Here is a 13912-nt window from a genome sequence, read left to right on the forward strand (position 1 = left end):
TATGGGAGGCAACAATTGGACTCAATTGTTTAAAAAAAAAAACACATGAGAACACAAACTTGAGTGGATAGGGAAGTGAAGGCGAATTGAAGAGGATATGGAAAAGCAGGGGTGAGTGTGATCAAAATATATTGTAGGAAAGTCTTATAGAATTAATTTAAAAAGATGTGTTTTTACTTCTGTGGGTGGATAGTGTAAAGACGGCTTTGTTAGGGATTCATTTAGGGCATTTTGCTTAGGGTTCCCTCTGGATTTTATTTTGTTGTTGTTGTTCTCTTAGGCCTGTGGTTTGCATTGATAAATCAGAATCATGCCTTTTTGGTTTTGAACTAGCTTGCTGTGCAAAACATACTTTTTTTTTTCTTTTCTAATGCTAAAAAATCTAAAGTAACTCTGAAAGAAGAACAGTTTAGTATACTACTACAGCCGTGTCTAGAGCAATACCACTCATCTAGTCCTTTTGGAAATCTTAGCCTTTAAAAATCCCATCATGTTGGCTTTTCATTACCAGGAAATTTTTAATGTAATAGTGATTCTCTGCTATTGGGGACTGTTCTGTGCACTGTAAAGACATTTAGCAGCCAGAAGTACGAAACTACCGGTTGTGACAAGCACAAATAAGTCTTTCAAAACTTTCTGTGTCTGTTGGAAGGAAAAACAGAATCTTTTTAGGGTAAGGTTTGTTGGTCACTTCTTAGATGATAAAAAAAATTGGCTGATACTTTTTAGTCTTTATAATAAAGTAAGTAATACCATTTGTGAGGCAATGTTATCCTCTCCCCACATAAAGAGACACATACATAAAATCAATACACTTGATTTACCAGTGGTCACTCTAAATATCTGAACAATTACTTGTAAATACTGAGGCATATGGCACACATTAAAATGTAGGCCAGTTTAGTGTCATTTTGACATTTCTTACATGTATTGTTTTCTCCAGAGAATTTTAACTTTCTGAACCTGGTCCTTTTGGGTTACTATTGCCAAAATCTGACCAGACTTTGGAATTGAACATGGCCACAGACTTTCTTATGTAGATCCAGACTTTTAGCCTATGTCTTGTTTGTATTTTTACTGGTCTCATTACTGCTGTTTAGAAAAGAAAGTTTAGTCACTGCTGCATAGATTGTCATTCCAGCGAGTGTCCTGGACAACAGTTTTTGAATGATTCCCTTCTTTTGAAATTCTGTTCCCCGCTGGAGAAATGTCACAGTTGTCTCAGCTTTTGACTCTGACTTTTAGTGAAAGAAATGAAGAAGAGAAAAAAATATATCCCCCTTTCAATGAGCAATTGTATGCACATCTGGTGACTTACTGCTGAAGACTCCAAAGCATTTAAAAATATTGATTAAGTCTCAACCTGTTGGGAAATTGTTGCCATAACTTTCTTTTTGTCCCTAGAATTGCTGAGGCTCAGAGCTTTATTTAACTTGCTGAATCTTGTATTATGGCCAGAAAAAAGACCTCAGGAGCCCCGTTCCCCAGCTTCTTATTAGCCTTGACAAGTGTTGTTAAAATTGCAGGCTCTTCAATGTGCACAGAAAAGCAGCATCATGCAATTTCAATGCAAAGATGTACAAACACACACACACACACACACACACACACACACACACACATGCACACACATCCACACACACATCCATATATATATTTGAAATAGATTCTAGAGTGATATATTGTTTTACTTCTGCAAAAATAATTATTTGTAGTTACTATTTGGATATTTCTCTGTCCCTCTTTGATATATTTATTTTGATATTAATCTGTTTAACCTGAAACCAAAGAGTATTCCTGGTTTAGGCTTTTATTCTAAACCCTTTGTATTTTAAGTGGTATGTCTCAGGGGAGAGATGTATGAAGAATTCATGGTAGTTGGAAATCTTCTGTTAGATTATCACCTGCCATTAAAAATAAGTGCAAACCAGGTGATGTTAAAGTGAATGTATCACATACCATAATCAAAGATGAATCAAAGTAATTACCAGCCAAGCTGAGAGTGAATGGAACCCAAAACCAATTAAGCTATTTATTTCAACTGTACCACTGAATAAACACTTTAGTGTTTTAATTTGCTCCTCTTTTCATCTGCTCCAGGAATATGTTTGCTAATATGACGGAGAAGCACAATTGCTATTTAATTAGCCTATTTTTGTCAGCACCTCACGTGAGCTGCGTAAGGAGATGTGTTAAAGTCTCAATAATGATGATCCTGATAAAAATAACAAATGTGAAATTTGTACCAGTCATTTTTACAATATTCGCAAATTGCAACACCCAAAGAATAAAGGAGGCAGGTTGACTTACAGAAATTGAGTTGGAAATACTTGCAAATACATGTTGCACCAATATGAAGTAATTAAATTTAGGATAATATTAGCTGAGTTTGATTCCAGCCTCGTTGTTTCTGACACAGGGCTTTGTTACAACTAACTAGCATCAGGTTCACAGTGCTAGAATTGATAAGGATGCTGGAGTGCCTGAGAGCACACATCTTTTCCTAGTCAGGTATCAGGTAGCAGAGCTGCTTATCTGGTTCTTAATAGAGTTATCAGAGTGATGATGCACCTGTCACTTGTTGTCTGCGATCAGCATCAAAGCCCTAAGACAGATTGGTTTGTGGTGAATTAGAGCATGAGTATTTTCCACGGGAGATGAACTAGCAACAAAGATGGCCACCTTTCTACTTTTAGTTAGTATTAGAAGAGAAGCTGGGACAATTCAAGTGAAATCTCCTGCTGCTGGTGTAGCTCAGTGATAGGCCACCTGACCTGGGTCTGATCCTTGAAAGCAGGAGAAAGGAAATAAAAACCTCTTAGGTTAAATATAGCAGGACTCTACCCACAAGAGCACAGAGTTCTGGTCATTGACACAATGAAGACAAACTTTAAGCCTTCACCCAGATGTTTCATTCTTGAGCATACTTTGATAGTTATAGCCGTTTTCCTCACAGCCTGACTTCTGTTTATCCTGCCACACAATCTGCAGCTTTCAGTGTCTTAAGTCCTCGAAATCACAGTTTAGCAGGCAATGGGTCCTGGACCCCCTGTGGTAACAGAGGTCAGAGTTTTCAAATTTGGGGCTATGAAAACAAGCCTAGTCTAGCATTGAACTAATGGTGATCCTCCTGCCTCAGCCTCCAGAGTATTGTAACACCACCTTTGACTGGGAGACCCATTTTTTAGTTCTTAGAACAATATTAGAATGCTGTGTCCAGAGTTCTGAGAGGCCTTGACCAATGTCTTTTACTATGTAGGGAGATGTGCACTGTTTATGTGTCATTCTGAAAAGATGAACACATTTGATCTGAGATCCAGCCTGATTTCCTACTCGGGTCCATTGTGAGAGGTATGGATGCATGTGCTCTAAGGAAACCAAGCCACAGAATGGAAGTGTCATATTGTAGATCACCTGTGTTATCCCAATAAAATGAATACCATAATTCAAATGTGTGTCTTCCTTAATGTTTTCCCTTCTCCCAGAAGCTCTTGAACTACAGGTAGTTGGCATGTGGTGGGACTTCAATCTTGCAGGCACATTAGTTTTTGTTTTTTTGTTTTTTTTTTTTAAGAAATGACACATGTTTTCAAAAGGAAATGTTTATATCCCAAACACAGAGTTTGGTTAAATTTAGATAAATGTCTTCAAGGGCCAGAAAGTAGCCTACTCAGGCATCATCAAGAGTGGCAGAATTTTAATAAAGTATAGGAAATGTGTCCCTTCTAAAAATACTCATATTCAGATTCTAAAATCCCCCTATTGCCAAAGCAAGCCAGTCTGTAAACTTCTAGCTTGGAACCCCTAGGGATGTTTTACCATGCAGATGAAATAAAACAAGAGTCTACATTAGCAGCTCCTTTAGATTCCTAGTGATCTCAAGAAGCCTGCCTGCCGGACCCTCTGCTTGAACATCCTGTTCCTTAGTCACTGGAGAAACACATTTAGATGTGGAAACCACCCATTGGGAACGGATTTAATCCAACCTGTCTTTACATAGACTAAACTTGAAAAGAAAACACACAAACACATTGCATCAAATCCGTAGGGAAAATAACACTGCAGCCTGGGAGATGCTGGGAAACCAGAACAGACAAACCAAATCATCATAGGGCAAACCCACCATATGTAGCAAACAACCAGTGCAATTATATTCTGCAGTTGAGGAATTACATAAATTGCCCACTGGGAAAGAAGCCTTAATCTCCACCCCTCCCCGCAAATCTACAGACAGCTGTGCGCTGTCTCCGTGTCTTTCTGAAAGGTTGAACATATTTGATCTGAGAACCAACTTGATTTCCTAATCAGGTTTGATGTGAGAGACCGGTTATAGATGTATGTGATTCTCCCGGTGTGCATCTTTGATTCATGCGCTAATTACGTCGATCCTTTGGGGAGCACAACCACGGAGCTGGGTCCTCCTTGATTAATGCTGGCAGAGAGCCACGCAGCGCGCAGCAGAGAGCCGCTCAGCAGCTCCAGTCCCAGCTGAGAATATGGTCCCATTATCTCCCAGCTGCCTAACCAATCCATAAGGGCCTGTTCTGCGTGGATGATCAGTGTAGTGGAAGCAGAAACTCGCTGAGAGCTGAAATCTCTGATTTGCTGTAACATGTAAGACGAACTGGGACGTTTTACTTTACAGTCTGTAAGTACCAGGTTCTTCCCCGAACCCTCTCCCTACTGCTCCATGTGTAGGCGACTTTGCAAGCCGTGTTCCATTTTCTGTTCCTTGCTCTTTTTTTTTTTTTTTTTTTTGAATAAAGCTATTGAGACAGTGTTACCTGTTTAGCGCTTGCTGTTTCTGTCAAATCTCTTAGATAATTGATTCATACCAAGCAAATCATGCTCTTTCCAGAATACTGTTCTGGGAGTTAAAAATAATTGACTTCATTTTTAATTTAGGAGTTGGGGTGTGTTATATGCAGAGTATTTCTTAATCTTCTTTTTTAACCCTGCAAGAAAAATGTAAGTCTAATGTGTGTGTGTGTGTGTGTGTGTGTGTGTGTGTGTGTGTGTGTGTGTGTGTGTGATATGAGATCATTGTACAGGCACATCTGTATTAGAGAAGCAGGTTTCTGTATTTCCAAACTTTAAGGTAGTTTATTTTGTGCTCTCTGCTGCCACTAGGAAACATACAAACAGGAAAGTTTCATTTTTTTTTAACTGTTGTTGGTTGGTTGTTTTGTATCAGTAGAAAGTGTTTAGAAACTTTGCAAAAGAAAGGTTGTAAAAATTCGAAATATGAATTATGAATATAACCTATATAGTGAATTTAGTATCTTGGTTTAGCTACTTTTTAATGTACCACTTTAAAAGATGGTGATTTTTTATAAGCAAAAGCAATCCACTTCAAAATAGGCCCATTTTTTATATATTCTCGAATGCAATCTATCAAGTTAGTATCTGTTACTCACACAAGATGAATTGATCTGTTATTCACACAAGATGAATGCTATTATGATTTAATATAGTTAATAGTGTCTGCATGGTTTCTTTCAAATAAACATTGTCTCAGTGAAATTAAGGATTGTTATTATTGTGGGGAAGGCTTTGTGGAATATTTTTATATGTGAGTTTCCATAACCTAGATAGATAGATAGATAGATACATAGATACATACATACATACATAGATGATAGAAAGATCACATTTTTTATTGGATTAAAAGCAGAATAATTGAGCAATTGTAAAAATGATTTTGAATGAAAGTTATGAATGACTGGCACCAAGGGCCAGTGTTGATATAGACTAACATGAGTTTGAAGCCACTAGTAGCCAAAAAAAACAGAACCATATTTTCCATAGTGAGCGAAAGACCGTAATTTTCACAGTAGAAATACAGTTTGGCTGAACAGGCAGTAAGTCTCAAGGCAGAGGAGAAACCACAGCCTGTGAAGTATGAAAGTGTCTCATGGAGTAGTTCTCATTTGATTTGGTTCAGGAGAATGATGGGAAAGAAGAGAGTTAAAATAGATGATTGTCTGCTTGTGTTAAGGAATTCTCAGAGACTGAGGTTTGGAAGGAAAAAAACGTCAACATCCCAGTAACAAGAGTAAGCTTTCAGAAACCTGAAGACATGAGAGAGTAGCTGCAGTAGCTCTGAGCAGTGACTACCTCAGGTCTGCCCTGGCTAAGAACTCTGGACCCTGAAAAAGTAAGTTCCTTAAGAGACAGATGCTGAAATCTGAAATAACACCCAGCTGGATTTTATGCTCATGTTTTCCCTAGATGGAGAAATAGCCTCAGACCAAAGCTGACTTTTGAGTGTGATATTTCTGGGGCACTCAATTATGTTTTTAAATAGTTTCTGCCCTTTATCTTGCTTGTTCAAGTTCATGGTCTTGGACAAAACCTGATCTTGTTTGCAGGGGATGGCAGGAACAGAAACAGGGTCAGTTAAGGTTCTGTGTTTTTCTTGCTCTTAGACAAATGTTTGATCTCTGAATAGCTACTTTAGTTAACGCTGTGTTTGAATACTTTTCCTAGTCAGACACCCACCCCTAATACCTCTTTTCTCTCTTTTAACAGTAAATTTTGCCTTTAGGAGAGTATTGTTCTCACATAGTCAAATTTTTTATTTTTCCTTCAAATAATTAGAAATGAAATATCATGTATTTAGATGTTATTCATTTTATTTGCATGTAGTCAGTCATAAATCTCAAAGATGTATATGCAAGATCTAGCATGCTGCACTAATTACTTCTTTAGAAATGTTTGAGATTATTTTTTTAAATGTTGGGAAACTGTCTCCTTGGCTGTGTTTAATCTGTTTAAAGAAAAGTAGGGTGAATTTGGATGCTCTAGGACTGTTTTAAGGTCTGCTGGTTCAACAGATGGGGGAATCCAGATGGGTATTACATACACCTTTTAAAAGGTGCTTTTTAAACCATGGTGATTTGCTTGGTCTTCAAAATAAGTTTAAAGTTCTATAAAACAGATGAGCAGATGAGTCCTCATTTTATGTACAAAGGTAATCTGTCTCTTGATATGTTTGTATGCACACAATCCACCCTGCTGTCTAGTAGATAATAACTATACTACCCAAAGTACACTGTCCCCTCAGCTCCTCAAAAGTGGTAGTGTTGAACAGTGGAAGGATTCTGTAAGTAGGAATGTACCAACAAAGCAATGTATGTTTTCTTAGAGCTCTGGGGAACAAAAAAGACTACTTTCTAGCACCCTGAGCTTCGTTTGTTAGCAGGTCTTCTTTGCAGAGAGATTACACCCTACCCCTCTTTAACAGATTGGACCAGACACTGTGAGGTGAGACATGAAATTCTAGGATATGCCCTTACAACAAGTAAAAACAAAATAAAATAAAAAGTGAATACAGTTGAATTAAAAACAAAGAATTTAATAATACTAACATTTTTGGTGACTAAATTTTTGTGTGCCTTGACAAGGTACTAACCAAGTTTATACTGCACAAGTTGTCTATAATGACATGGAAACTGGAGTTAGTCTACATTAATTTGATGTGGAACTGCTTAAAAATCTTATCTCCCTGTACCTCTGTATACAGATATAAACTGGTGTCCGTTCTAAGGTCCTTTCTTAGTTAGAAAAGCCTATGATCTCAGGATGCCTCATTCTGACCGCTTATTCCATTAACACATCAAATTACCTTGGAACTGGGAAAAATTGAATGTTTTCAAGCTAAATGAGGTCCTAGTAATCCTCCTTCCTTTGCCTGCCAAGTGTGTGGATTATAGATATTTACTGCCATACAAGGCTCTTTTCTTTTCTTTCCTTCATTTCTTGGTACTTGTCTCGGTAGACTCCACCCACCACATACATACAATGGCTGTTTGTCTCCACTTTACTTTCTGTTCCCCCATCTTGTTCTTTTTCCATTAAGAACTGTTCTGGAGTCTTGACCTAAGGAACAAGACTGTCATCACCTATTCCTTGTATAACCTGCATCCTTCTCTTAGAACAGTGGCTCTCAACCTTCCTAATGCTCTCACCCCATGTTGTTCCTCATGTTGTGTTGACGCCCCAACCATAAAATTATTTTTGCTGCTACATCATAACTATGATTTTGCTACTCTTATGAATCATAATGTAAATATCTGATAAGCAGGATCTCTGATACGTGAAAGGGTCATTCAACACTCCCAAAGAGGTCATGACCCACAGACTGAGAACCACTGTCCTAGAAGTTTATTGAGGTGGAAAAATACGCTGGCATACTGCTCTGCTGTGCATTCTCTCTCTCTCTCTTCTCTCTCTCTCTCTCTCTCTCTCTCTCTCTCTCTCTCTCTCTCTCTCTCTCTCTGTATGCTTATTTGTGTGCATCTGTGTGTATATGCATCTGTGTATACGTGTGTGTGTGTACATATTATGTGTTTATGTGTATGATGTATGTGAGTAAGGGCATATTCATGCTATGGTGGTTATGTGAAGGTCAAAGCACAGCCTCAGGTGTTGGTCCTAGTCTCTCAACTGGTTTTAAGGCTGTGTATCTTTGTCCTTTGCTGATGTGTTACATACACTATGCTAGCTGATGATCTTCCAGGGAATTCTCCTGTCACCACCTCCCATCTCACTGTAGAAGTACTGAGATTGGAGATGTGTGCTCCTGTCCTCTGCTTTATGTGGGCCTGGGGATTCAAACTCAAGTCCACATACATGTAAAGCAAGTGCTTTGTGTACCAAGCCATCTCCTAGCCCCATGCATTGCATATATTTTTAGTCTTAGGTGTGCATGGGCCAAAGGACACTAAAAGTTACAGGTCTATATAGATAGCCACGTAAATTTTGAAAATAAGAGTATTATCCACCTTATATTCTTTGTAAAAAATATTCAAGGAGGACTCAGTTTTATGTATTAAACTAAATTTTCTCTTTTTCAAACTTAAAAGTTTTCCATGTGAAAATTCATTTCTATGCATCTGGATATTGAAGATTTTTACTTTCAATAGGAGGAGGCAGAGGGCAATCAAAGGACCTTTTTTTCCCTAAGAAATTACTGTCTTGTCCAACTAGATGGAAGATAACAATCAGGTACATGACAACAAAGCCATATAAACAACTTTTGGGGGAATACCTACTGGAGAATTTGCTTGTGGCCCATTCATTGCCATCACAGAATTGCTTATGGCCAGATATTCATCTCAGTCACAGTTGACAGAAGACAGGATAACAAAACTTAGCAGCAATGCTCCAGGAGCTTCTTGATGTGTCCAAGCCAAATGGTAAATAAGTTTCTGGTAAGATGCAAACTTGGCTACACATACTGAGATAGGCTAAGTCAATTCAGAGTTTCTATTTGTAGTACAAGGATTGCAGCCTTTATGCGCTTATCACTATTAAGTGAAATAAAATATGCACTGGCCATGTAGCTGGAATGACATAAATAATTACAGACTAACGCCGTACTTAACTGTTGACACTGTCTATGTTTTTAACGTAGTTTTTGTTTTAATATCAAATGTACTCTAGGATGGATGCTAAGTGGCCATCTGAAGACAGTAATAGCTCAGAAGGGTAACTCTTCTTCCACGTCAGAATTATGTTTTGATAGCTTTTAAATATTAGATGGAACAATCACTTTTATCTCTTCTTTTTTTGCCATTGATAAATCTTAGTACATGCATTATACTATTCTGGGCTCGGATGTGACTGTCATCCCTTATTGTAGCTGTACACTGTGTTTCATGTCTCCATGCAGAGGATAAAATTAATTTTCCAAATCCCATAAAGCTGAGTAGATGTGCCTGCTTTTAAGGCAGCAGGTCAGTTGTAAGTGACATTTGTAATGAGAGATAATTCATCTGTTTTATAGTTGTCCTTCTATGACCAAAGTGATTTTGTGCTCATGGACTATTTCAATAAAAAAAATAGAATGATGAGAGATAATGTCTGATAATCTGTGGCTCTCCAATCCTTGATTATAAAGTTAACCCACAGTGCTAGAGCACTACTTTGAGTTTTAACCCAGCATTTCTAATGACTAGAAATATTTGATCCAATTAATTACTAGTTCCACTGTTTTGGCCTTGTTTTTTTGCTGTGTGTGTGTGTGTGTGTGTGTGTGTGTGTGTGTGTGTGTGTGTGTGTGTAGTTAAAGTAAAATTTAAATTAGACTGATGACTTTAGATTTCAGATATTATTTCACTTGTCTTGGTCCGTAGGTTAAAGAGGAATGTCCATCCTTCTGCATTTTACTGTGGAAATCCCATTGTCTCGAGGATCAGATGGGATGATTTATTGCTGTAAGCTTGCATCAGAAGCTGAGAAGAATGTGGTTTTTCTTTTTTAATGGTTAGATAGAAAATGCAGAGGTACACATTTGAAAGAAATAGCAGAATTTATAGAGGCTAACTGAGCCAGGCATTGGATTTAAGGCTTGCCAGAAGGAAATCTTATATTGGTGGACAGAAATTTGAGTGCCCTACAAGCAGAAAAGAAATGTAAATATGATAGTGGAGGAGTGAGTGTAAGTGTATTGTGGTTAAAAATGCTATGGCTTTGGGCCACAAATGAAAACTGTGGTGAATGGGTGAAATATACACTATATAAGAGAAGTGGGATTTATCCCAAAAGTGTCTGCCTAGGCATTGCTGAGTTACTCTGCACATGATTAAGAAACCTGGATCAATGGAGACATGCTGAGAAAAGGGAATACTTTTGACTCTTAACTTTGCTAGCTGGCAATCTTTAAAAATACAATTATTGTAAATAAAATGGGTATGATAGCACTAGATTTAGATTTCCTTAATTTAATGAGGACTTCTAGACAAATGTGTGGGTATATCCTGTCTAGTTGGGTGGATGTTGGTAAGCAAGTTAGCTATTTTTACAGATTGCTAGTCAAACGTCTTGATGCATTTCCCAATTTTGATGTTGCTAATCCACTGTCCTACTCTCTATGAATAGTATCTGAAATGGTTCCAGAAGATTGGGTGGGGAAACTGATTCCCAGGAGGGTCATTTTATTAAATCACTTAACTGCCCAGGAAGCAAATTTACAGTTCTCAGTGTGGGGTGGGATTATGACACCACTCTACTGAATGGCATCTTGTAGTCATTCCAGTTCACTTTTCCTCTACCACGTGTCTTACTAAAATTGATGCATTTACATCTGCCATGGATAGGATAAGTATCGTTAGCTACTGGACGTGAACCTCTATACCATGAATTAAATACAGTCATTTGCAAGAATGTATTCTCCAGGCTGATTAGGATTCGATGAATGTTTGTGTGCCTTTTAGATTGGAAAAAGCTGCTCATACACAGACAAAATGTGGGGCGCCAGGGCCGAAAACAACCACTATCTCCCAGAAGAGAACAAATCATGTGTTCAAATATTGTCTCTGACATCTTATGGTATGAGTGTAAAGTGTGAATCTAGTCATTTAAGGTGTGAGGCTCTGATATTGCAGCAGCAAGGAGTGTGCTTAGAGAGCACAGCAACAGATTTAGACTGACGTGGCCATTCCCTTGTGTCCCCTCCTTCCCTCCTCCCCAAGGAATACACATGAGTATTTCACTGATTGTTGTAGTTAACCTCTCTTGTCGTATTCTAGTCCTTGTTTCAAGAACCTTTATTTTTTACAATTTTAAAACAATTTAATGATTTTTATTTTTTTCTTTATTTTATTTTAGAATCTTTGTGGCATGTCAATGTGTTTAAGAGATATGAAAGCCTTAAAAGTGAACTTCCTTTCAAATTATTACTGGGGTTCTATTTCATAGGCTAATGGCTGTGCGTGTGAACACCCAAGATATGATCTTTGAAAATTTGTAGTGTTTGTCAAAGATCATGGTAGAAAAATACATAGGTTATAATTTATTTTAACAAATCATTTTTACCTTGTGGGATTCCTGTTTGAGATGCTCATGAAAATAATAGACTGAAGTGTATTTCGCTTGAGGAACATTCATATTTTTGTATACTACAGTCTTTAAACTCAATTGGAAAAAGAGAGGACCACATTGAAAACCTGGTTAAGATCCTGAAAAGTCCTTTGAAGTATATATTTGGTAAACTTCAGGCTTTAGTTTGCAACTTGAAGTTATTTCATCTAGTAGAATATTGAAATCTAGTTAGATATTTTTAGTGAATATGTTCAGAGAAATTATATATATATATATATATATAAATATATATATATATAAATATATATATATATATATACACACACACACAAAGCACATGTTCTTACATATATAATTCCTCAGCACAGAGATAAATTCTGATTTTGATTGTAAATTTCAACTTTTTAAATAATCTGTTTTAAAATAAACTTGAATATAGATAGTATCTTGATAGGCTACAGCTTTGCCTTCTCAGAGACTCAGACTGGGTCAGAGAATTCAATGGTAAGAAGCAGCCTTATTGTACATGTATCTTTTCTTCTTTTTTTTTAACTTGAATGTGCCTTCCTCCATACGAAAATGAAGATTCAAAGAATTGGCACAACCTAGTGTTTGTCTATTGAGCTGACATAAAGATATTTGTAGAAAAGTAGCTAAACTATGTGAGAAATGAAAGGTACATAAAGGCTAGTTTAATACAGTCTCATGTACAGAATTTCCCAGCTTTATGTATTGTCTGTGTTGCTATGTAGCTTTCTTTCTCTGGATTTAGAGTTGAGGGAGGATGTCTGCAGTTGGATCTACTTTTATAAAGCAAAGGGAAAGTCATAGTGCCCTTCTTTCACCATTGATTTTTCAAATATTTGTGGCTCAAAATAATCATTATGGTTGTCAAAAGATAAATGGCAACGAATTTAGCAATAGATCTCATTGATTTTTATTTTCAACTCATGAATTATCTCTCACTCTATTATACACAATAGAACGATAGTTTCTGCATGGCAAGGAATGAACCATGGGTCTTGTAAGATGGAAACAAGCAGAAAAAAAGACCAGAATTTATTATTATCAGGTTACATTTTTTTTTAAGTACCAAAGCAGGAAGAATGAGGGATTTGCTGAGTCAGGTAGACTGGAAACTCTTGTCAGGGAAATTTTGTTTCAAGGCTCTGCTTCCTTGAAATGCAGTCTGGTGATGCAGCATTTAGCAGAGCTGACTCCATTTTCTTTTGGTCTGGTCTGCTTGGCCTGGAGTAGGAGCTCAGTTAAAATCAAAAGGATCCTATTAATTTTGTGGAATATACTCAAGTGATACATCCATGGATGTTATATTCCAGCATCCTTCAAAACCAAGCTTGATTTTCTGTATGTTGAAGGATGACACCCTACCTGATGGGAGAATGGTGGTATGGAGTCATGGAATCATAGGTCTGACTGGACATGATCTATAAGTTAACTCATAAGTTCCTGTTCTGATAGGCCCTGAGGTCAATCCATGACAGAATAAACATCCTGTTGTACTTTGGAATGGACTAGATAGAGCCCTCTTCTCTGACCAGAGAGTCACTTTTAGATTTCATGTCAGAATCTATGTGCATGCCTTATAGCTCAAATTCTACTGAGAGTCAGGAACCTATATCTGAGGCCTGCAGAAACAAGACCAAAAATAAGAACATAATGAAGTAGAGCAGTTGTCAACCAATAGGCAAGCCACAAGATATGTTAATGACTCTGCATAAATGACCATGATAAATTCTGTTGCCATATAAAATCGTGAGACCAGTTGGTCACATTGTACAGATCATAAATATTGACATGTATTTTTATTTTTTTAAAGGTAAACTTATCTTTCAACTCCATACACATCTAGCCTTTAAATTCTCAAAAAATTTTGGAGTGTTATCTCATGACTTGTATAGAAAACATGAAAGTTCACAAGATAAAGTAGCATGAGTCTCACCTATAAAAGGAAAATTATTACAATAACTGTGTGTGTAGACTTTTAGAGAATAAAAGGAGGATGAAGGAAAGCATATAAGTTTTATTTACAAGACTAGTATACACTCTAATATATCCTAGTAATTGT

General features: G+C 37.1%; 1 protein-coding gene across 7 annotated transcripts in view; it reads left to right on the plus strand.

Annotated features, from left to right (window-relative positions):
* Nucleotides 1–13912, plus strand: part of LOC128099428 (contactin-4) — a 1007148-nt gene that overhangs the window by 421622 nt on the left and 571614 nt on the right. The window contains exon 1 of one of the 7 annotated variants that reach the window (XM_052721343.1): nucleotides 4231–4648. The exons of the other annotated variants lie outside the window; for them this stretch is intronic. The gene's annotated coding sequence lies outside the window, so the exon portion shown is untranslated. Of the gene's footprint in view, nucleotides 1–4230; nucleotides 4649–13912 lie in introns of those variants that run through there. 7 annotated transcript variants of the gene reach the window in all.

The sequence above is a fragment of the Peromyscus californicus genome, unplaced genomic scaffold (assembly GCF_007827085.1).
Source record: "Peromyscus californicus insignis strain IS unplaced genomic scaffold, ASM782708v3 Scaffold_6__1_contigs__length_162567912, whole genome shotgun sequence".
NCBI lineage: Eukaryota > Metazoa > Chordata > Mammalia > Rodentia > Cricetidae > Peromyscus > Peromyscus californicus.